A 25,448-nucleotide genomic window follows, 5' to 3' on the forward strand; every position below is an offset into this window, starting at 1 on the left:
CTGAGAACCAGTAATGATGACTGTCAGAAACTGTAGCAGCACCCGGGTGGCTCAGTGGGTTAAGTGCCTGACTCTTGATTCGACTCAGTTCATGACCCCACAGTTTGTGAGTTCAAGTGTGAGTTCAAGCCATGCACTCGGCTGTGTGCTGACAGTCATTTTTCATCATGTAACATGTATTGCTTGATTTCCAAATGATTTTAGAATCTCTAGTTTCACTTTGATGGAAGAGTTTGTTACTGTTACTTTGCATAAATAATATTACTATTTTTGCCAGAGTAGAACATTTTGAATGTAAATAAAAAATACTGTCTTTTAAGTTTTGAAAAGCAGGGGAGCCTGGGTGGCTCAGTTGGTTGAGCATCCGACTTCAGCTCAGGTCATGATCTCGCGATCTGTGGGTTCGAGCCTCGTGTCAGGCTCTGTGCTGACAGCGCAGAGCCTGGAGCCTGCTTTGGATTCTGTCTCCCTCTCTCTCTCTGCCCCTCCCCTGCTCATGCTCTGTCTTTCTGTCAAAAATAAATAAAATTTTTTAAAAAATTAAAAATAAATAAAAATAAAGATAAAATAAGTAAAAAAAATTTTTCGAAAAGCAAACATTTTTCTAATTATGTTATGTAAAATTAACATTTTACAAACAATTTAGTATGGAAACTACTTTTATTGATAAAGTAAATCTAGACAATTTATTTATACTAATGCTCATTTGCTTGTTTTACACTAAAAGAGAAATATATTCTTATTTCCCTCCAAAATGATTGACAGCTGATTTTTTTTTTTTTATTTGAGAGAGAGAGAGAGAGAGAGAGAGAGAGAGAGGCAGAGGGAGGGAGAGAATCCCAGTGCAGAGGCCCAAGGAGGGGCTCGACCCCATGACCCTGGGATCATGACCTGAGCTGAAATCAAGAGCTGGACTCTCAACTGACTGGGCCACCCATGCACCCCTGTAGCTGCATTCTTGACTACAGTATTCCAATTCAGGAAGCCTAATATAATGAAAACTTTCTTTTAAAACCAGCTTGCCAGAACTTGTAAGTTCTGTTTATAGAATGCAGTGTTACTTGAAGAAAGCCTAGAATTATAGTTCTAAGTGTTTAATTTTATAAAGAAAAGCCTGCTTAACTAAAACTGCAGGTTAGCATAAATATCTTCCTATTTATAGTGGTACGGCCAGAACCAGGAGCTATTTGCAAATTTAAAGAACTGACAGGAAAAAAAGTATTCAGAATTTAAACAACACAATTACGAATTCTACACGTTTGCTGTCTATCAGAATCTGATTTAGAAAGAAATATACAATTGCATGCGTGTATACACACACACACACACACATATATATATGGGGAGTGGGGGCGAACACTTGAGATTTAGATGTTACAAAAGATTTTTGTTATTAACCTTCACTCACAGTGGTACTGATTTAAAATTTGTATTAATCAAGATGTAGTCATTTACATGCAAAGATAGAATCACTAAGACTCTTCTATTTTATTTTTATTTTTATTTTTTTTATAATTTTTTTTTCTTCAACGTTTATTTATTTTTGGGACAGAGAGAGACAGAGCATGAACGGGGGAGAGGCAGAGAGAGAGGGAGACACAGAATCGGAAACAGGCTCCAGGCTCTAAGCCATCAGCCCAGAGCCCGACGCGGGGCTCAAACTCACGGACCGTGAGATCGTGACCTGGCTGAAGTCGGACGCTTAACCGACTGCGCCACCCAGGCGCCCCAAGACTCTTCTATTTTAAATTTTCAAGTTTTCTAGTCAGAACTGACATTGGCAATTTCTTACATTGCTGAGCCCCCTCTGCTGGTTTAGCAGCAGTAGTTATCCAAAACTTAGTTGCAGTACTAATGAATACACTTTCATTAAATTAATGAAATAAATTTTTCATTACATATACATTTCATAAAATGCATATTTTCAGTGTAAAAAAAGTTACATTAACGTTAGACCTAAAAAAGGGAAGTCATTAGTAAAAAAAAAAAAAATCTGTACATTAGTACAGAAAGACATGCTTAACCAACTCTTTTTTTTATTTATTTTTAACTCTCTATGCCCAATATGGGGCCTGAACTCTCAACCCCAAGATCAAGTTGCATGCTCTACAAACCGAGCCAGCCAGGCACCCTTTGACTAACTCATGTTTACAGTCACAAAAATGACTTCATAAAACAAAATCTAATTTGTACAATATTACTCATTTAAAAATAAAACTTGGGGGTGTCTGGGTGGCTCAGTCGGTTAAGTGTCTGCCTCTTGATTTCAGCTCAGGTCATGATTTCACAGTTCGAGAATTCGAGACCTGCATCAGGCTCTGTGCTGACAACGTGGAGCCTGCTTGGGATTCTCTCTCTGCCCCTCACCTGCCCACATGCATGCTCCCTCTCTCTCAAAATAAATAGACACTTAAACAAAAATAAAATAAAAATAAAAATTGTTACTTATATTAAATACCTACACAACAAAACTATCACTATATCGTGTTATAAATACATGAATATATAGTAAAATATACTAACATGCATGGGAATAAGGATCCAGATTCATTATGGTTAGACATCAAGGCAATTGATTTGGATGGGGAACATACAGGGTTTCAACTGTTACCTGTGTCTTATATTTTTTAGAAAAATCTGAAGCAAATACAGCAAAAAGACAAACTTGATAAAGCTACAATGTTTAAGAAATTTTATGGGGCGCCTGGGTGGCGCAGTCGGTTAAGCGTCCGACTTCAGCCAGGTCACAATCTCGCGGTCCGTGAGTTCGAGCCCCGCGTCAGGCTCTGGCTGATGGCTCAGAGCCTGGAGCCTGTTTCTGATTCTGTGTCTCCCTCTCTCTCTGCCCCTCCCCCGTTCATGCTCTGTCTCTCTCTGTCCCAAAAATAAATAAATGTTGAAAAAAAAATTTAAAAAAAAAAAAAAAAGAAATTTTACTGCCCCTATAAGTATCTTTCTGTAAAACGTGGTATAAGGCATTGTATTTCTTAAAAACGAAAACAAAAACAAAAAACAACAAAAAACCCTAGGAAAATGAAATATCATTCTTGAATCACTCTACTAGGTACTTCAAATTAAGTGTGTTAAATCTTCTAGTGAAATTAAACAAGAATCAATCTTATGGGTGGGAAAGATGAAAAAATTGCTAGGAAAGAGGTTTGCTTTTTAAAAAGCAGGAAGGACAAAGAAATGTATTATTGGTTACATAAAAAGGTGAATATATTTAATGCCACTGAACTACACATTTAAAAATGGCTAAAATGGTTAATTCTGTGTTATGCATACTTTAACAATAAAAAAGAAAAGTATTATCAGTCAAGCCAGTTTAAGTTGAAGCAAGACGAATTTTAGTGACAGGGAAAAAAACTAAGGACAAAAATTCCAAGTGGGAATTCCTGCTTAACAGCAGAAATCCAAAACTGAAACCACAGCCGATGGCACACTGATGTAACTCTATCTCAGTCATGGACCAAAAAATATGAAAAATGGCACAAGAGAAAAAATATTTTTTTTGTCACACCTATGGACAAAAAAAGTGAAATAGCAAACCTTAAATTTATTTTGAAGAACACATTTCTGAAAATTTCCAACTTCATCTGTTATCACTATTTTGATTCCTCAAATTGTTTAATTCTTGATGACTATATATTCCCCTGGGTCTTTATTACCTCTCTGACCCCTCATTCTGAGGTTCTTTTCTCCTTTCATACCTAAATGTGGAGGTGGCCCCTAAAGTTCCATTTTGCTTTCTCTTTCCTTGCCACATTTTCTCCTTAGACAATCACATGGTTTCGAATATAACCACTAAATGACTCACAAGACTGTATGATCCTTGAGGTTACAGACTGCTGTGTCCATCTAATATGCCCAGCAAAGGCAGAACAAATGTTCAAGACAGATGGATGGACGGACAGGAGAATCACCCCACAACTCATCTGGAGGCCTGATTCTCCTGAATTACATCTCTCCACTTTCATATTTTTATTGCCTTCTGGATAGGTGATGCCAAATTCATACTGAACACTCTTCCAGCCACCTGTTTATCCTCCTGCATACCTGACCCAAAACCTAGCGGCCATCTTTTTTTTTTTTTTAAAGTCTATTTATTTCAAGAGACAAAAAAAGCAAGCAAGGGAGGGACAGAGAGAAAGGGAGGGAGAGAGAATCCCAAGCAGGCGCCACACTGTCCGCGGAGCCCAACATGGGGCTTGAACCTGTGAACCAAGAGATCATGACCTGAGCAGAAATCAAGAGTCCTATGCTTAACGACTGAGCCACCCAGGCGCCCCTAGCGGTCATCTTTTATCTTTCCTTTTCTCTTCCCTCCCACATCTAATCTGTTGTCAAATTCCACCCCACCCCCACCCCCTAGCATTAGCCCTTCTTCCCACTTCTCTCCACTGCTGCCTTAGAGGCCCAAATCATCTCTTAACTAAACTACTTTAATAAAAAGGAGGACTTGGTTTTTCCACTGCTTACTCCTTCCTTCTCCAATTTATTATTATTTTTTAAAGTAATCTCTACACCCAACGTGGGGCTTAACCCTACGATCCTCAGATCAAGAGTCGCATGTTCCACCAACTGAGCCAGCCAGACACCCCTCCAATTTACTCTTTTAATTCAGAATTAATTTTCATGTGCAAATCTGGATCAAAAACTTTCATCAAGTGGGGGGATGGGTGAAAAAGATCAAGGGATTAAGAGATCTAAACTTCCAGGGGCACCTGGGTGGCTCAGTTGCTTGAGCTACCGACTCAGGCTCAGGCCTTGATCCCACAAGCTCTGCACTGGGCTCCCCCCCTGAACATGGAGTCAGCCTAAGATTCTCTTTCTCCCTCTGCCCCTCCCCCCTGCTCTCTCTCTAAAATAAAGATACAAACTTCCAATTATAAAATAAATAAGTCACAGAAAAGAAAAATACAGCATAAAGAATACAGCCAGCAATTGGCAATAATTTTGTATAGTGGTAGATGGTGGGGACTACACTTATCATGGATGAGCACTGAGTAATGTACAGAATTATCAAATGAGGGCGCCTGGGTGGCTCAGTCAGTTCACTGTTCGACTTCGGCCCAGGTCATCATCTCACAGTTTGTGGGTTCAAGCTCCACACCGGGCTTTGCGCTGACAGCACAGAGCCTGCTTGGATTCTCTGTCTCCCTCTCTGTCCCCCTCTGCTCATGCTCTCTCTTTCAAAAATAAATAAACAAAAAAAAAAACAAAAAAAAAAAAGAATTATCAATGTTGCACACCTGAAACTAATATTGTATATTAATTATACTTCAGTAAAAAAAAACTTTCATCAATTACTAAATGCTTTCTCTTTAACATTTAAGGTCTTTAGCATTGCATTTTTCGTGTTTTATTGTAAAATATACATAACATAAAATATAACACTTAAATATTTTAAATATATATTTCAATGGCATTAAGTGCATTCACATTGTACAACCATCACTATTCATCTCCAGAACTTTTTCATCATCTTAAACAGAAACTCCCTATCTATTGAGCACAAACCCATTTCTCCCCTCTCCTCTGCCCCAACAACTCCTACTCTACTTTCTGTCCCTATGAATTTGACTGTTCTAGGTACCTCATATAGGAAGAATGGTATAGTATTTGTCCTTCTGTGTCTGCCTTATTTCAGTTAGCACACTGTCTTCAGGCTTCATCTATGTTGTAGCATATGTCAGAATTTCATTCTTTTCTAGGGCTGAAGAATATTCATCATACGGAACGCTGGCTGTAACATTGTATTTTAATATCCTGTTCATCTGTCAATGGACATTTGGGTTGTTTTCACCTTTTGGCTATTGTGCATATGCTACTGTGAGTATTGATGCACAAATACCTGTCTGGATTTCTACTTCAATCCTTCTAGATATAAACCTAGATGTGGAATTCCTAGATCATATGGGAATTCTATGTTTACTTTTTTGAGGAACTGGTATCCACAGCTAGCATAACACTTTAAAGTCACCACAACCTGGGTCAAACCTCACTTTTTGTGTGCTTCTCCCACTCCAGCCTAGTCCTATTATTTGACAAACTAAATTTCCATAGAGCCTCTTCCTCCTGCCTCTGTGATCCCTTGTCCTTGATGCTCTCTGTCTGGGATACAATTTCATACATGCAAATCTGCCTATACTTCAAGGCTGGCTCAAGCACCACCCAGTCTAGAAAACCTTCCCTGATTGCTCCAACTAGAAGGGATCTTTTTCTGAATTCCCTTTATATTTCCTTCTTTCTACCATATATGATAATCAGGTACACACCTTTCTCAGCAAGTATGGTTCTATATCTAATTATGTATGTACTGCCTTTAGTAACTAGCAGTAGTAGACAATGAATAAGTGAACATAACTGATAACTCAAAATTTCTTTTTATTCTTAAATTTTATTTAAATCCACATTAGTTAACATAGAATGTAATATGTTACATTTCAGGAGTGGAATTTAGTGATTCATCACTTACATATAACACCCAGTGCTCATTCCAACAAGTGCCCTCCCTAATCCTCATCACCATTTAGCCCATACCCCCACCCAACTCCCCTCCAGCAAACCTCAGTTTGTTCTCTGCATTTAAGTCTCTTATGCTTTGCCTCCTTCTCTTTTTATCTTATTTTTCCTTCCTTTCCCTAATTCAAAATTTCCAATCAACTTGAGGGCTGTGAAGGAAAATTAAACCATACTTGTTAAAATCTTTTTTTAAATGTTACCTGCCAACATTTTAAATGCACATGCCAGGGATCCTTGGGTGGTTCCGTTGGTTAAGCATCCAACTCCTGATTTTGGGTCAGGTCATGATCTCACAGTTTCTGAGTTCAAGCCCTGCCTGGACCTATACAGCGACAGCACTGATAGCACAGAGCCTGCTTGGGATTCTCTCTCTCTCCCTGTTTGCCCCTCCCATATGCACATGTGTGTGTGCTTGCTCATGCACAAGAACACTCTCTTAAATAAATAAATAAACAAACAAACAAATAAATATCTTCCAAATTTTCAGTAAATCCAACATGGTTCCAATTTTAAATATAAAAATACAAATTTAAGGGGGCGCCTGGGTGGCGCAGTCGGTTAAGCGTCCGACTTCAGCCAGGTCACGATCTCACGGTCCGTGAGTTTGAGCCCCGCGTCAGGCTCTGGGCTGATGGCTCAGAGCCTGGAGCCTGTTTCCGATTCTGTGTCTCCCTCTCTCTCTGCCCCTCCCCCGTTCATGCTCTGTCTCTCTCTGTCCCAAAAATAAATAAACGTTGGAAAAAAAAAAAAAAACAAATTTAAAAGTAGAATATTCTATAGCCTAACTTAAAAAAAAAAGACACCTAGGAGATTTTATAATATTCCTGCCAAAAATAAATATTAAAAAACTAGCTATTTTGTAATGTCTAGAATCAAAGTGCTAAATGGTTTACATGTTACAACTGTGTATCTTTAAGTAGAGGACAGAAACAAATTCTGTATCAACGGGTGCTCTACAAAGACAACTGAACATCAAGGCTTAACGCTGTAATTAAAATTGTTCTAAAACTGAAACTTGTCAGACTTTTGTTTTTGGCTTCACTACTTTAAAATTGAGCAAAAGATGTGCTCGCTTCGGCAGCACATATACTAAAATTGAGCAAAAGAAGACAACAAAAGAATACATAAAGTATGGTCCCCTTTACATAAAGTTGACAAATAGGCAAAACTAAACTACTGTCTAGAGATACATACGCAGGTGATAAAACTATCGAGAAAAGCAAGGAAATTATCACAAAAGAAAGAATAGTGGTTACTTCTGGGGCACCTTAGCGTAGAACCCGCTTGAGATTCTCTCTCTCCCTTTACCCTCCCCTCCCCCATTCACACTCTCTCAAAATAGACTTTAAAAAAATAAACTTAAAAAAAAAAAAAAGAATAGCGGTTACTTTCAAGAGAGATAAATGGATGTAATCAAGGGTGGGGTGCACTGGAGTGCCTCTGGTCTCTAGCAATATTCTATTTCTTGACTTGGTTGGTGGTTACATAGGTGTTCACTTATAATTATTCTTTAAACACATATTTCATGCATTATTTGGAATGTCTCATAATGCTTAAAAATCTAGCTGAACCTAATCATAATACTATTTAATAATAGCATGTAAAGATTTCTGCAACTGAACTTTTATCCTGAACAGGTGCTCACATATTTCATCTGAAACAGTTTCAGGGGTGCTTGGCTGGCTCAGTCGGTGTAGCATGTGACTCTTGTTCTCGGGGTCGTAAGTTTGAGCCCCACAAAAGAACAAAAACTTTAAAAATAATAAAACAAAATAGTTTCAGCTAATAGTGTACAGCAAAACCAAGCTGCCAAAGGCACAAAGAACCACCAAATCATTAGGAACTCAGACAAAAAGGAGGAAATCTCACTAGAAATCTCTTAAGGTTCCAGTGCTTCTCAAGTTGTAACATGGATCTCATCAAACTACAGACTTGGACCCAATAGGCCTGGGGTGCAACCTGACATACTTTTGCATTCTAACCCTGGTGATGTCAATGCTGCCAGCCCACTGACTCTGAGTATCAAGTTCTTGAGTAACCATTAAAATGTGGCCAGTGTCAGGGGCACCTGGGTGGTTCAGTCAATTAAGCGTCTGACTGTTGACTTCAGCTCAGGTCATCACCTCACTATTTGTGCGTTTGAGCCCCACATCAGGCTCTGGGCTGACACTGCAGCGCCTGCTTGGGATTGTCTCTCTCCCCCTCTCTTTGCCCCTAACCCCCCTCAAAAATAAATAAATAAACTGTAAAAAATTGTGGCTAGTGTCAAGATAATCAACGGAAAGGGAATCAACAGGTATTGAGAGTATGTGCCAGCTGCCTTACCCCAACTCTGTAAGGGGCATATGATCAGTCATGTTTTACAGATGAGGAAACAGGGCTCAGATAAATTACTTTGCCCATGATTACACAACTTTGTAAAAATAAGAATTTGAATCCAATTCTATGACTCCATTTTTTAAAAAAGAGGATAAATCAGGCTTTGAAATTAATTTAAAATAATTCTCAAGGGGCGCCTGGGTGGCTCAGTCAGTCAAGCATCCGACTTTGGCCCAGGTCATATCTCATGGTTCGTGAGTTCGAGCCCCGCATCGGGCTCTGTGCTGTCAGCTCGGAGCCTGGAGCCTGCTTCACATTCTGTGTCTCCCTGTCTCTCTGCTCTTCCCCCGCTCACACTCTGTCTCTCTCTCTCTCTCTCTCTCAAAAATAAATAAAATTTTAAAAATAAATAAATAAATAAATAAATAAATAAATAAATAAATAAATAAATAAATAAATAAATAAAACTTAGCTTAATGTTCTCATTTATGGTTTTCCTGTGCCTGGCATACTTTGGTAAGCAACAGGTTTAAAATATGGCTAATAAGGGTGCCTGGGTGGCTCAGTTGGTTAAGTGTCCAACTTCAGCTCAGGTCATGATTTCATGGTTCATGGGTTCGAGCCCCTATGAGGCTCTCTGCTGTCAGCACGAAGCCTGCTTTGGACCCTCTCTCTCCCTCTCTCTCCCTCTCTCTCTCTGCCCCACTCGCCCCCCTCTCAAAAATAGACATTTTAAAATATTTTTAAAAATTAAAAAATGGCTAATAAAATTTCCAGAAAAATATAAAATATAGCAGGAGATCTTAGAGATCATAGAGCAACTGAACCCTTATTTTGCCAGTGAGGAGAAACTGAGGTCAGAAAACATGCAACTTCCTAAGGGAACAAAACAGAACCTGTGTCTCAGTCCTCCTTCTAACACACCACACCAAGATCTATTTTCAAAAGAGCAGCAGTAAAGCATTCCTTACTGATGTTTATCAAAGACTGACTAGAACAAATCCAGCACATCCACATAACAAAAATGCTGTGAAAATGATTAAGGATTACCTGCTCCGTTATGACAAGATCACTAAGACACAGCAAGAAAGGCGCTGAAGAGTGGACATAACATGGCAACCTTTTGTGTAAGAAAGGAGTAAAAAGAATATATGCAGATATTTGCTGATTCTTGCCCCCCCCCCCGCAAAAAAAAAAGCCTGAAAAGGCTAAACTAAGAACTAACAAAACTTAGGGGTAAGAGGACAGTCCAGGCCCCAACCATGTGGCACATCTTGGCAAGTCCTCCTCATGGTCCCGGCTCTGCAAGTGGCAGCTTGAGGTGGTGACCCCTCCTCCACATTCTTCAAAAGTTCTGGTAACACCACCTACCCCTTAAGTTCCCCTGACTCTTGGGATAATACTTTCATCCTACAGCTAGGAATCTCTAAGCTACACCCGACTCTTTTTTTACTGTCTTGCATCACAAATTCTCCACATTAAATCTCCTCTATTCGAATACCCAGTACGTTTTCCATTCTCTTGACTGGATCTTGACAGAACGTTAAGGGCAAAAAGAATCACAAAGGAATCTTAAATTTGCCTCAGTAATTTCGTTAGAATATAGATACTGTCTGTTTTTTAATTTCTTATGTCTATTGGAAGAGAAAGCAAATAATAAATGTGAACAGTACTTAAAAACCAAAATTTCCAGTTAAGGAGAGACAAATATAAAATCTAAAGAAAAAAAAAACTGCAATACGTTCAAATTAAACTGGAAATACCAATATGAAGTTCTCATTTCTAAGAAAACAAAACAAATAATGAAGACCCAGTCTCGATGAGCATCCCTAGCACTCAGATCTTGGGTTTCTAGTGGCATTCCCTATAAATGAAACTAGGCCTTCCTAGAAAAATGACTGATTTTAGGTAAGTACAAGGTGAATCTGGGATATCTTGCTGTGACTGAAAACAATCCAAAGACCAGGGAGAGCATTAGCATCAAAAAGACTAATAATGGCGGCAACTAAGTGTGAAATAATGAATAAATAAAAATCCATGTACCTACAGAGATGCAGAAAAAAGCAGAGAAACTTACTTGCCACCACTGGGGTGACCAACTGTTTACTAAGAAAATCTACAGTGAAAAGCAAAGAATTAAACACTCTATCTGATTAGGAGAGATTTTTAGTAGCTCATTCTCATTTGGTGGTTCCTTGTCAGCTAACAAGTGTGGAACCAAGAGTAATAATAATCATCCTGCTCCAACCTCCAATGAAACAACTGATTCAAACAAAGATCATTAATGGATGCTAAAACCAACAAGTGAAAGACAGGTGAGAAACAGTTTACTTACTACATTATGTTAAATTGCCACCCCATAGATCACGTAATCACTGTGAAGGGAAAGCTTTACAATACAAAGATCAAGATTTTCACATTAACCGAGTGATCAAATTTTGCATCATTATCATGGAAAAACACGACATCTAGTTTGATATGAGTATAGGGTATGACAAAGGATTGCAGATATAAATATAATCAAGCCTTTAGAGTTGTCTTAAAAGGGGATAAAGTAGTTAAATGACACAAGGAAACACTAAGACAAATCACAAATGTGGAAACGTCTATCAGAGAACCAGACTGGTATCTTCATTTTTTTTTTTTAATTTTTTTTTTCAACGTTTATTTATTTTTGGGACAGAGAGAGACAGAGCATGAACGGGGGAGGGGCAGAGAGAGAGGGAGACACAGAATCGGAAACAGGCTCCAGGCTCTGAGCCATCAGCCCAGAGCCCGACGCCAGGCTCGAACTCACGGACTGCGAGATCGTGACCTGAGCCGAAGTCGGATGCTTAACCGACTGCGCCACCCAGGCGCCCCAGACTGGTATCTTCAAAAACCCAATGTCATTTAGGGAAAGAAAAGGGGAGAGAGGTGTCAGTGAGGGGTGGGCTGTTTTAGATTAAGAAGCAAAAACTCAGTAACAGCCAAATGCAATTTAGGAATCCTCATTGGTTCCTGGTTCCTACTTTAGTCCTCTGCAGTTGTGTTCTCTCTGTCCCCAAAACTGAACACTAAACATTCAGCCTTGTGTCTTCCAGCCTTCTGTATTACCCTTTTACGGAGGCCTTCTCTAAACCACCTAATCTTTTTAAAAATATAATGTATTGTCAAATTGGCTTACACACAAAACCCAGAGCTCATCCCAGCAAGCGCCCTTCTCAATGCCCATCACCCATTTTCCCCTCTCCCCCATACCCCATCAACCCTCAGTTTGTTCTCCGTATTTAAGAGTCTCTTATGGTTTGCCTCCCTCCCTCTGTTTGTAACTTTTTTTTCCCCCTTCTCTTCACCCATGGTCTTTTGTTAACTTTCTCAAGATCCACATGAGTGGAAACATATGATGTCTGTCTTTTTCTGACTGACTTATTTCACTTAGCATAATACCCCCCAGTTCCAGCTATGTTGCTGCAAATGGCATGTTTTCATTTTTTCTCATTGCCAAGTAGTATTCCATTGTGTATATAAACCACATCTTCTTTATCCATTCGTCAGCTGATGGACATTTAGGCTCCTTCCATAATTTGGCTATTGTTGAAAGTGCTGCTATAAACATTGGGGTACACATGCCCCTATGCATCAGCACTCCTGTATCCCTTGGGTAAATTCCTAGCAGTGCTATTGCTGGGTCATAGGGTACTTTTGTTTGTTTGTTTGTTTGTTTGTTTGTTAACGTTTATTATTGAGCAACAGAGGGAGACAGAGCATGAGCATGGGAGGGGCTGAGAGATGGGGAGACACAGAATCCAAAGCAGGTTCCAGGCTCTGAGCTGTCAGCACAGATTTTGTTCACTCATTAATTGGTTTCTCCAATCTCAAAAGTAAGATCCAGAAAATTAAAACCTTGCCTGTTTTGTATATTGTATCCCTACTACCTTGAACCATCCCTACTCCCTATCCCATTATAGCATTCAATGGCAAAAAGGCAAGAAAGATTCAACAGATACTTGGGATCACACAATATCTCAGAAAACTCATGAGGAACATAAATCTGTAAGAATCAAAAGTATATTCTAGGGGCACCTGGGTGGCTCAGTCTGTTAAGCGTCTGACTTCGGCTCAGGTCATGATCTCGCTGTCTATGAGTTCGAGCCCCGCGTCAGGCTCTGTGCCGGCAGCGCAGAGCCTGGAGCCTGTTTCAGATTCTGTGTCTCCCTCTCTCTCTGACTCTCCCCTGTTCATGCTCTGTTTCAAAAATAAATAAACGTCAAAAAAAATTTTTTTTTAAAAAGAGTATATTCTAAATGAGTATCTGAGTGCCTAATACATAAGCACTAAATGTGCCAACAGGGAACTAAAAATATTACATATGAATTACACTGTATGATATATCCCTTTTAAGCTATTTGGCAGAAATTAATTAGCACAATTTTCATCTTGGATATTAATTTTAACCTAATTGTACAAGGACAAGTGGTTCAGTGGTATGGCATACAGGAGACACTATACAGAGCTGCAGACAGTAGTTAATGAAAAAGGAAAAATAGAAGGCTCCCTACCTGGGAAGATGAATGTTCTTGTACAAATGAGCATAATATACACAAGAGGCAAGGCAAGGTACAATGAAGGTCAGAGAGTTCAAAAGATACGTGGAGGAAAGAGGCAATGAGTTACCACGGTTTTTTTTTTTTTTAAGATTTTTTTTAATGTTCATTTATTTATTTTTGAGAGATAGTGCAAGTGGGAAAGGGACAGAGAAAGACACACACACACACACACACACACACACACACACACACACACAGAATCCAAGGCGGGCTCCAGGCTCTGAGCTGTCAGCACAGAGCCCTACACAGGGCTTGAACTCGTGAACCACAAGATCATAACCTAAGCCAAAGTCGGATGCTTAATCAATTGAGCCACCCAGGAGCCCTAGCTATTTATTTTTTGTAACTTCTACAACCAACCTGGGGCTCGAACTCACAATTCCAAGATCAAGAGCCGCATGCTCCACCAACTGGGTCAGCCAGGCACCCCTCTCTGTCCCAGTTTCGATGTTCCATAAAAACAGCATAATAGGGGTGCCTGGGTGGTTCAGTTGGTTGAGCATCCGACTCTTGATTTCGGCTTGGGTCATGATCTTGTGGTTGTGGGATCCAGCCTCCCAGACATGTGCGCATGCACACCATGTGTGTGTGTGTGTGTGTGTGTGTGTGTGTGTGTGTGTGTGTGTGTCTCAAAATAAACATTAAAAAAAACAATATAATAACGTCTAAGATTTGGATGTTTACTCTTTGCTAAGCAATGTGCTAAGATGATCACATACATTCCCACATTTAATTGTCCCACAACATAGGTATCAGTATCCTCATTTTATAGATGAAAAACAGAGAAGCTAAGGTCCATATCTAAGGAAAGAAGAACTATGAGCCTGAGTCGACCTAGGACCAGAGCCTAGGATCTTAATTACTATGTTAAAATAAATGGTTATTAGGCCATCCTACAGAGCATATATAAACTATTAAATTACCTTTTTTAAAATTGTTATTGTGATAATACATACGTAACATACATACACGCCATCTTAACTGTTTTTAGGACACCTGGGTGGCTCCGTCGGTTAAGTGTGCGACTTCGACTTAGGTTATGGTCTCATAGTTCGTGGGTTCAAGCCCCGCCTCGGGCTATGTGCTGACTGTGCAGACCCTGCTTGGGATTTTCTCTCTCCCTCTCTCTGCCCCTCTCCAATGAGTGTGTGTGCTCTCTCGCTCTCTCTCAAAATAAATAAACTTTAAAAAAAATCAATCTTTCTCCAAACAATGCACCAAGAGGTTCATTCTGGAAAAAAATTCCTGTTCCCAATTAGCAACATGAATCAAGCCTTTATTTATTTATTTTTTTTAACTTATTTATTTACTTAGAAAGAGTACATGGACCGGAGCAGCAGAGAGAGAGGGAGAGAGTGAGAATCCCAAGCAGGCTCTGTACTGTCAGCAGAGCTGACAACACGGGGCTCAAAGTCATGAGCTGTGAGATCATGATCTGAGCTGAAGTTGGACGCTTAACCAACTGAGCCACCCAGGAACCAGGCACCCTACATGAACCAAGCATTTAAAATGAGAATAACAAGGGAGGCCTGCATGGCTCAGTCGGTTAAGTGTCTGACTTCGGCTCAGGTCATGATCTCGTGGTTTATGAGTTTGAGCCCCTTGTTTGGCTCTGCACTGACAGCTCAGAGCCTGGAGTCTGCTTCAGATTCAGTGTCTCCCTCTCTCTCTCTCTGCCCCTCCCTGACTCACGCTCGCTCTCTCTCTCTCTCTCTCTCTCTCAAAAATAAACCAAACATTAAACAAAAATTTTAAATAAAATGAGAATAACATGGGAAACACAAATTTGGAAATAATGTCATACCAATGAATTCCTTAAAATAGTTGAAATAAAAATATCCTAAATAGGGGCACCTGGCTGGCTCAGTTGGTAAAGCATGTAACACTTGATCTCAGGGTCATGAGTTCAAGCTCCACAATGGGCATAGAGCTTACTTAAAAATTAAAAAAAAAATTTTTTTTTTAAGTATCCTTGGGGCGCCTGAGTGACTTAGTCAGTTATGTGTCCAACTCTTGATTTCGGCTCAGGTGATCAGACCACAGTTTGTGGAATTGAGCCCCAAATCAGGTTCTGGGCTGATGGTGTGGAGCCTGCTTGAGATTCTCTCTCTCTCCCTCTCTGCCCCTCTCCCGCATTCTCTTTCTCTCAAAAATAAATAAATAGAGCACCTGGTTGGCTAATCCAACCAACTCTAATCGAGAGTGTCCAACTCTCAATTTCAGCCTGGGTCATGATCTCATGGTTCGTGGCTTTGAGCCCTGCATCAGGCTTCACATTGATGGTGTGGAGCCTGCTTATGGTTCTTTCCCTCTCTCTACCCCTTCAGTGCTCTCACTTTCGCTCTCTCTCTCTCTCTCTCTCTCTCAAAATAAACTATAAAAATAAATAAACTTTTTAAAAAAGTATCCAAAATATTGAATATTCTAAAGGAATATTAATAGCTGAAATGTAAATCTTGTTTGCCTTTATTGAAATTAACTGAACTACTTCAAATTTATTTATTACTGGAAGATAAAATAAGTTACTGTCCAGAAAAGTAAAATTTTATGTAAAAATTTATGAGCAACCAATACTTTATATAATATCTATATATTTATCATAAGTAAACAAGCATCAAAGCACCACAAATTACTTCCGCTTTGGAAGTAAAACATAGTGACACTGGAAAAAATTAAATTAAAAACTTGGGAGAAGGGGCACTTGGGTGGCTCAGTTGGTTAAGCATCCAACTCTTGGTTTCAGCTCAGGTCATGATCTCACAGTTTCGTGGGCTCTGTGCTGACTATGTAGAGCCTGCATGGGATTCTCTCTTTTCTCCCTCTCTTTCTGCCTCTCCCCAATTTGTGCTGTCTCTGTCTCTCTCTGAATAATTTTCTTTAATTTTAATAAAATAAATAAATAAAAACTTGGGAGAAAACTTTACAAATTAAAAAATAGAAATTCCAGGGGCGGCTGGGTGGCTCAGTCAGTTGAGCGTCTGACTTTGGCTCAGGTCATGATCTCACGGGTCGTGGGTTTGAGCCCCGCATCGGGCTCTGTGTTGACAGTGCAGAACCTGGAGCCTGCTTAGGATTCTGTGTCTCCCTCTCTCTCTGTCCCTCCCCTGCTCATGCTGTCTCTCTCTGTCTCTCAAAAAAATAAATAAATGTAAAAAAAAAAATTACTGAAGAATTAACTATTCTGTTAAATAGAAATTCCATACAGAACAAATCAAAATTCAAAGCAAATTTGCCTTCTAATACATGCATGAGTAAGGAAGTGTAAAATTAAACTACAGGAATACCACTAAGTCATAGTTTTATAAGACATTTAGAAGGTCACTAAAAACAATTTAGTTTTTTTTCCAACACTTTTTTTTTTGGCTTACAGTAAGCTATATGCCCAATGTGGGCTTGAACTCACAACCCCAAAATCAAGAGTTGCATGCTCTTCCAAATGATCCAGCCAGGTGCCCCAATACTGGGCAAGTTTTTAAAAATATTTTATTTTTGTAAAGCAATCTCTACACCCAACATGGGGCTGGAACTCACAATCCCGAGATCAAGAATCCCATGCTCTACCAACTGAGCCAGCTAGGCACCCCTGGGCAACTTTTAAATGACTTGTCCATTGTCCTTGTACATGTAACAAACTCACAATTACAAAAAAAAAATAAGTGAACACATCACCTTCACTTTTCTGTCAACCACAGCATTAAATCCCTCATTTTTAGTGTTGAGTGTCTACATGGTAACATGTAAACATGAGTGTTACCAAATTGTAAGTATTCAATTAATACTGCACCAAAGATTCTACACATCCAAAAACTCAAAATTTTTGCAACATATGGGACAACATGCTTAATTAATTATAAAACTACCACAGTACTAAGATGAGGAACTGTACTGGGATGCAGAAACTCAGTATCACAGATTCTAAGCAATCTCCATCTACATGAGTAGATTCTATAAAATAGCTTAGTATAGTTCTGGTTTAAATTATCAACTTCACCCAAAAAGGCAAAGGACTTTCTCACTTAATTTATTACTGGGAGAAGGGAGACAGTACCAATAACCACTTATAATCAAGATTCTAAGGGACTGACAACTAAACATTAACCAAACATGATCAAAGTAAATAAAATCATACAGTACTTCTTGTGCCAGTTTAGAAAACAAAAACAAAAACAAAAACAGCACCACTCCAACGTTGTCACCATTCAGTAATCTGAGATATTTTAACTGCAGCTGCAATGTTTGTGTTTGCTGCCTGGCGTATGACTCACTCTCAGGTTCTCCCAAGACTCTGTTGGATTTTTGAGAATGCAGAAATCATACCTGGGGCATACTGTGTGGGAGGTGTCATGACACTGAATGAATAAAAGGGGGAAAGAACTCACGATAAAAAAATTTTTAAGGTCTTATAAAAAGCAAGTCACTCACAAAAGGCAGATTTTTCTGCAGCAACGGGAAAGAATGGGGAGTAATCCTGGTCCTGAGAAGCCTTCCTTGACTCCCTTGGTTGGAGTTTGTGCACTTCTCACTTCTTACGCTACAATATACTTAACCAGTTTCCTTGTCCGGCTCCCCAACCAGACTATAGGCAACTTGAGATCAAAAGGCGTCTTATCTTAGAATCATTAGTGCCTACTTCCCAAAATGCCCAGCATATTTAGAGGGCCCTCGGTAGGGATTTTCATGAAACCGATCATCGGATAATCAATCTTACGTTTACCTTTTATTTTACAAAGAACTTTCACAAAACATCACCTCTTTTGACTCACAATCTTGGGAGTGGAAAAGGCATTAGTTAACCAGACAGCTTCTGGTTTTATAAAGAATTGTTAAGGCACAGACTAAAACAACCCTGAAATCACAAAAGATAATCACGTATGTGTTCATCTTTGAAATACCTTCTCCTTGGGACCTCAATATTCTTGTAAAACCCAGAGGTTTTATTAGCATTTTCCGTGTCTGCTCTTCATAATAGGTAGGAATCACACACCGCCCTGAATCGTACAGGAGAGTTTTAACTACATAAAGCAGTGTTACACAAAGGCTCTTAGAAATCAGACAGTAAAGAGCATCCTAAGCTATTTTTTTTTCCCCTGATCCTATTCTTTTGTGACTCTGGAAGGGTAAAGAATTGCAAAAGGCCAAACGCTGGAGAATGAATGATGTCATGGGTGTCATGAAGTTGCATCAATACCTGGTGATGATTTAGCACAACAATGCAACACATTATGCCAAGATGCATAATGTCAAACGATCGGGATCTTTTACTGCATTAATTTCATGACTCTTCATTAGCAAATTGAAATGTAAAGTGGCTCTCAAATTTTCTACGATGAAGACGTTATCTGCTCACGTTTACGTCCTTATAGAAGGCACTAAGAAAATCTACAAATTTCTATGGGAAAGGCTTTAAGGAAAAAAAAAAAAAACAGACAAAGAATTAGCTAATATTAAACCAAACAGTTGTCATTTTAACAATTAAAAGCTTTCTGAAGTAAAGGAAACATCCGTGGTCGACACAGATTAAGATTCATACTGGGTTTGTCAAAAGCAAACAGTTTACAGGGTATAAAATGACAACACACAATACAAAGGACACCCAATCAGATTAGACACATGAATATGCACAAAGTTAGGAATTTGACACAGAGAGTCACTACTCGCTGTAAAAGCTACAGGATGCATTTTATTTCTTTTTTTTCAGGATGCATGGTAAATGTTCAGTTGTAAATGGGGCATTTCCCTCTCTAATTTCCTTCTCCCTTTACCTATGATGTCATCATTTTAAACATAAGCAAAGCAAATTTAAGTTACAAAGGTAGTCGGTGTGTCCAAGCCCAAAGCCATCGCCTCAACAAACGCCCATATAGCACAATTCCAACTGATTCCATCATCCTTCAAGGAAGAGACCACAAGGCTTCAAACCGGCTTCCCAGCGTGAGATAAACGAAATCAGAATCTCCAAATTAGCAATTGCACAACAACAAAAACTTACTCTCAGAAAGGAATAACAGGCATAGCACAAGGCCCCTGCCAGCAAGTGAGAACTGGTAAGGCGTCTGAATCTTCACCCCGAGCAATCAGAATCCCACCATCGAAACTCCGAAGACTTCGGCAATTAAGAAAAGCAGCTTTTATTTTCCTAATAAAATTCGGGGAGATTTAACAGGCAAAAAGCAACCGGCTACGCCGAATCCCCAAAATACAAAGGTTTCAACCAAACGAAGGCTTCACTAGCACCTAAGTGAGCCTGCAGAGACCACGAAGATCTCAGAACGGGCTGTTCTCCGCTTACAGACCCGTTCCCACCCTGCACCGTCCCCTTTGCACAATTCTCACAGTCACAACGTGGATGGCTGTCTCAATCAAGGAGACCCGCGGCTCCCACTTCGCCGGAGGAACCCTCGAAAAGCTAGGCGGTGAGACCGGCTGCTTGCGTCTCATTTTTCAAAGCCAGTTCCAAAATCTTTCCTTTGCAGCTGCAGCTTCAAAGACGCTGGCCCCCTCGCCGCAGCCCCAATTTTGGAAGGCACCGGGCTCCGGCTCCTCGGCGCAAGGCGTTACGGGATTCCGGGGCTGGGCGAAAGATTACCTGACACCCCTACAGCCATCCTTGCTCCGGTGAGATCCCCTTTCGTGGCCCCGGCGAGGGGACGTGTACCGCCCTGCTTGAGGAGAGGGGCCGGGTGGAAAGGGGCACTCCTCCTCCCTGCCCAACCCAGGGAGGCCGAGGATGACGACAGCAAGGCCCCCAGGCCAGCCAGCACCGACCCCCGCGCAGGAGGCGCGTCCAGCGCGGGACCCGGGACGCCCCCTGCCCCCTGCGGGCCTGGGGCATAAAGGGCAGAAGGCGCCGGCTCCCCGCCGCGGCCCCAGGAGGGGGAGAGGCCTCACCTGGCCCAGCCCGCGCCACGCTCTCGGGTTCGCGCCGCTGGCGACGGCGATGAGGGAGCCGGGGACAGGGCCAGAGCAGAGGCGCTTCGCCTCAGGCCGCGCTTGCCGCACTCAAGCGCCTCACAGCTGGCGGGACCCCGAACCGCCCGGAGCCGCCATCTTCCTCCACTCAAACGCCGCCGCCGCCGCCGCTGCTCTGGCCAGGAGAAGACAGCGCGGAATGCGCATGCGCTGGGGGCCGGCGCGGAGGAGGCGCTCGCACATACGTCAGCGCGGCGGCCCCGCGCGAGGCGGCCTGATGGTGCGGCCATGTTGGGAAGGGTTGCGGGCCTGGGCAGAGGTTCTCCAGGGGTTAGAACGCCGCCTGCGGGTGTGAAGCTGGAGTGAACGAAGGGTCGCGCTTCTGCGCCCGCCTTCCTTGGGTCCCTGGCACCGACCTCAGAGCTGCACCCACCCTCTCTGGCACTGCCTAGGGGCAACTGGGCAGTTTTCCCAGAGGCTTGGGACTGATAGACCCCTGGCCTGGAATGAACTCATTTGGACCCCCGGAGGCCTGATGGGAGCAAGGGAGGGCAGTGGTGAATGGAAGTACTCTTGGATGTCAACTGAAGAAGGGAAACAACGTGCCTTGATCGGGCAGTCGAAGTGTCCCTTAACGGAAGCAACCGCTGTGTGACTTGTTCCTACAGCTCCATTTATCAGATGAGGAAAACTGAGGTGCAGAGTCGTATGAGTATATTTTCTCAAGGCCACACATCTGAGGGGCAGGGTGAGGGTGGGGGAAGCAAGACAGAATAGGCATATATGATTCACAAGCTCCAATACTTTACGGTATCACTGTCACCAGGCGGTGGGGTCCAGTACCCCTTCCAAGGGAGCAACCTGGTGTGTAGGTGAGAATCTTCATGAACTCATGCGTGGTCTAAGGAAATGCCAGAGATACAGAGCCCAAGGGTTTCAGTCTACACCCCTTGTACCTGAGACTGGAGGAATCTTAAGCTGCCAGCCCACCACTCTGGAATAAAGTGGACCTTCTGGGATACCTCTTAGGACGTAGGTCTGGGTCAGAACCCAAGTCCCCTCTCAAGTAGGGAGGGCAAGGTGCTACTGAGGAGACTTGGGTCAGCCTCAGAAAGCACGTTCCTCAAACTTGAATAATGCAGAAACCCCTGGGGATACACTCACCGAATCCCAGCATGAGAAGCACCGATTTAAGAAACTCAAGTCTTTCCGGGGCTCCTGGGTGGCTTAGTTGGTTAAGCATCTGACTCTTGATTTCGACTCAGGGCATGATCTTGCAGTTTGTGGCTTTGAGCCCCGTGTCGGTCACTGCACTGACGGTGGAGAGTCTGATGGGGATTCTTGTTCTCCCTCTCTCTCTGCTCCTCCCCCGTTTGCTCTCCCTCTCTCTCTCTCAAAATAAGTAAATAAACATTAAAAGGTTAAAAAAAAACCCTCAAGTATTTCAGGTAGGAAGCATGGAAATGTCACTGTGTAAGAGAAATTTGGCAATTGCAACTGGCAAAAGAAATAGTAAAATACTGTCATTAAAGAGCACGTGGATGGCTCAGTTAAGCCACTGACTCTTGATTTCAGCTCAGGTCATGATCTCGCGGTTTATGAGTTTGAGCCCCCCCATCGCTCTCTGCACTGACAGTGCTGAACCTGCTTGGGATTCTCTCTCTCCCTGTCTCTCTGCCCCTCCCCTGCTTGCTCCTTCTCAAAAATAAATAAGCATGTAATTAATATAATATAATATAATATAATATAATATAATATAATATAATAATGTGATCTTGTCATTAAAAACCCAAGCATAAAAATTGCCATAGAGTTTGTGACTAATCCTACCACCCACCAAAATACTCTATAGAGCTCAATGTTAGAAACACTGAGCTGGCTACTAACTCCTTCCTTTTAAAAATGCAGGTTTCAGGGCTGGCCTCAGACCCCGCTTCAGACTTTTTCTAAAACTTTCTAGGGCTTCTGATGCCCGGATTGGTTTGGAACTGCTCGATCATGTTAGAACAGGTTAAAACATAGAACTACTCCACCCTGAATCTCCTAGCTCAAAGACAACAGATACTGCTCTGTTTTGTTCACAGCTTTATTATCTAATACAGAGATTGGCATACAGTAGAGACTTGCTAAATATGTGTTGAATAAGTGAACACGCTGGGAATTTGACAACTGAGAGAGCATTCAGTCAGCAAATATTTAGTGAGTGCCTACTATATGCCAAACCATGTAATATGCATAGTAATATATTTTTATTTATTTTATTTTATTTAAATGTTTATTTATTTATGTCGAGAAAGAGAGCATGCATGCATGTGTGCACATACAAGTGGGGAAGGGCAGAGGAAGAGGAAGAGAGAGAGAATTCCAAGTAGGTTCCATGCTGCCAGTGCAGAGCCTGACGCAGGATTCAATCTCACAGCCGTGAGATCGTGACCTGAGCCAAAATTGAGAGTCAGTCGCTTAACTGATTGAGCCATCCAGGTGCCCCTGGTAATATATTTTTAAATATATTCGTGGAGGAACCCATGGAAGTCCCCTACGTTACTGGGAGAGACAGACAATAAGCAAGTAAATAAACCAAAATGAAAGGATAAATTGCGATAAGAATGAAAGTATTATCATTAAAACAAAATTGTCAAAAATAATCACAGCTGACGTTTATTGTTTGGTCTTATGAGTCAAACTGCTAAGTAGGGGCCATTTGGGGCTTATTTTGCAGCTGATGAGACTGAGGAGGGACGCCTGGCTGGCTCAGTCAGTGAAGCATGCAGCGCTTGATCTTGGGGTTGTGAGTTCAAGCCCCACGTTGAGTGCAGAGATTACTTAAAAATAAAATCTTTAGGGGTGCTGGGTGGCTCAGTCGGTTAAGCGACCGACTTCGGCTCAGGTCACGATCTCGCGGTCCGTGAGTTCGAGCCCCGCGTCGGGCTCTGTGCTGACAGCTCAGAGCCTGGAGCCTGTTTCAGATTCTGTGTCTCCCTCTCTCTGACCCTCCCCCATTCATGCGCTGTCTCTGTCTCAAAAATAAATAAACGTTAAAAAAATTTTTTTTAATAAAATCTTTAAAAAAAAAAGAAAAGAAAAGAAAAAAGAAGCTGAGGCATACAGAGATTAAGTAGCTCAACCCATGATCACAGGCAGAGGTCTGAACCCACGTGGTTTTACGTCAAAGCCTTTGTTGTTGTTAATTTTGTTAATTATTTTTTCCAATTTTTTTGGAAACAACATTTACTATCCTATCCTTTTTAAGTGTAGCATTTGTTGGTATTAAGTACATTCATATTGTGGAACCATCACCACCATCCATCTCCAGAACTTTGTTTATTTTATTTTATTTTTTCTCATTTATTTATTTTTGAGACAGAGACGGAGCATGAACGGGGGAGGGGCAGAGAGAGAGGGAGACAGAATCCGAAGCAGGCTCCAGGCTCCCAGCCGTCAGCACAGAGCCCGATGCAGGGCTCGAACTCACAGACCGCGAGATCATGACCTGAGCCGAAGGCGGACGGTCAACCGACTGAGTCACCCAGGCGCCCCTATTTTTAATTTTTATTTTTTTTTCAACGTTTTTATTTTATTTTATTTTTGGGACAGAGAGAGACAGAGCATGAACGGGGGAGGGGCAGAGAGAGAAGGAGACACAGAATCGGAAACAGGCTCCAGGCTCCGAGCCATCAGCCCAGAGCCTGACGCGGGGCTCGAACTCACGGACCGCGAGATCTTGACCTGGCTGAAGTCGGACGCTTAACCGACTGCGCCACCTAGGCGCCCCTCCTATTTTTAATTAAAAAAAAATTTTTTTTTAATGTTTATTTATTTTTGAGAGAGACAGAGCATGAGCGGGGGATGGGCAGAGAGGGAGGGAGACACAGAATCTGAAACAAGCTCCAGGCTCTAAGCTGTCAGCATAGAGCCTGATGCAGGGCTTAAACCCACAAACGGAGAGATCATGACCTGAGCTGAAGTGGGACGCTCAACTGACTGAGCCAACAGGGGTGCCTCCAGAACTTTTTTCTAAAGCATAGTTTGACACACAACATTCTGTTGGTTTCAGGTATATGATATAATGATTCAAAATGTGTATACATTGCAAAGTGATCACCACAATATATCTACTATGTGTTACTGTTACCGCAGAGTTGTTACATATTTTTAACTATATTCCCGATTGTACATTGTATCCCTGTGTCTTGTTTTATAACTAGAAGTCTGTACCTTGTGGTCCCCTTCTCCTATTTTGCCCACTCTCTGACCCCTCCCTCCGGCAACCACCAGATTTTTCTCTGTATCTATCAATTTCTTTCTGTTCTGTTTTGTTTGTTCATTTGTTTTGTTTTTTAACTTTTTCAAGTTTATTTAATTATTTTTAAGTCATCTCTACACCTAATGTGGGCTTGAACCCACAACCCAAGATCAAGTGTCCCGTGCTCCACTGACTGAGCCAGCAAGATGTCCCTGTTTTGTTTTTTAGATCCCACATGTAAGTGAAATCATACAAGGGTGCCTGGTTGGCTCAGTTGGTGAAGCATCCAACTGTTGATTTCAGCTCGGGTCATGATCTCACAGTTTGTGATTGAGCCCCAAGTCGGGCTCCGTGCTGACAGCGCAGATCCTGCTTGGTATTCTCTCTTTCTCTCTCTCTCGGTCCCTATGTGTGTGTGTCTCTCTCTCCTCCCCTCCCCCACTTGCACACGCATGTGTGCGCTCTCTCAAAATAAAAAACTGAAATCACACGGTATTTGTCTTTCTCTGACTTAGTTCATTTAGCATAATAGCCTCTAGGTCCATCCATGTTGTCACAGATGGCAAAATTGAATTCTTTTTTTTTTTTATGGCTGAGTAATATCCAATTGTACAAATATATCACACCTTTATCAGTTCACTTATCGATGGACACTTAGCTATTATAAATAATGCTTCAATGAACATAAGGATGCATGTATGTTTTTGAAGCAATGTTTTCGTTTTCTTTGGATAGATTCTCAGAAATGGAATTGCTAGATGTTATGGTAGCTCTATTTTTGATTTTTTGAGAAACACCCATACTGTTTTCCACAGTGGCTGCACCCATTTACATTCCCTCCCATAGTGCACAAGGGCTCCCTT

General features: G+C 41.4%; 1 protein-coding gene across 1 annotated transcript in view; it reads right to left on the reverse strand.

Moving 5' to 3' along the window:
* Positions 1 to 20,455, reverse strand: part of FBXO42 (F-box protein 42) — a 98,529-nt gene extending 78,074 nt beyond the window's left edge. The window contains exon 1 of the mRNA XM_011284587.4: positions 20,322 to 20,455. The gene's annotated coding sequence lies outside the window, so the exon portion shown is untranslated. The remainder of the gene's footprint in view (positions 1 to 20,321) is intronic.
* Between the last annotated feature and the right edge of the window lie 4,993 nt (positions 20,456 to 25,448).

Source organism: Felis catus, chromosome C1 (assembly GCF_018350175.1).
Source record: "Felis catus isolate Fca126 chromosome C1, F.catus_Fca126_mat1.0, whole genome shotgun sequence".
NCBI classification, from domain to species: domain Eukaryota; kingdom Metazoa; phylum Chordata; class Mammalia; order Carnivora; family Felidae; genus Felis; species Felis catus.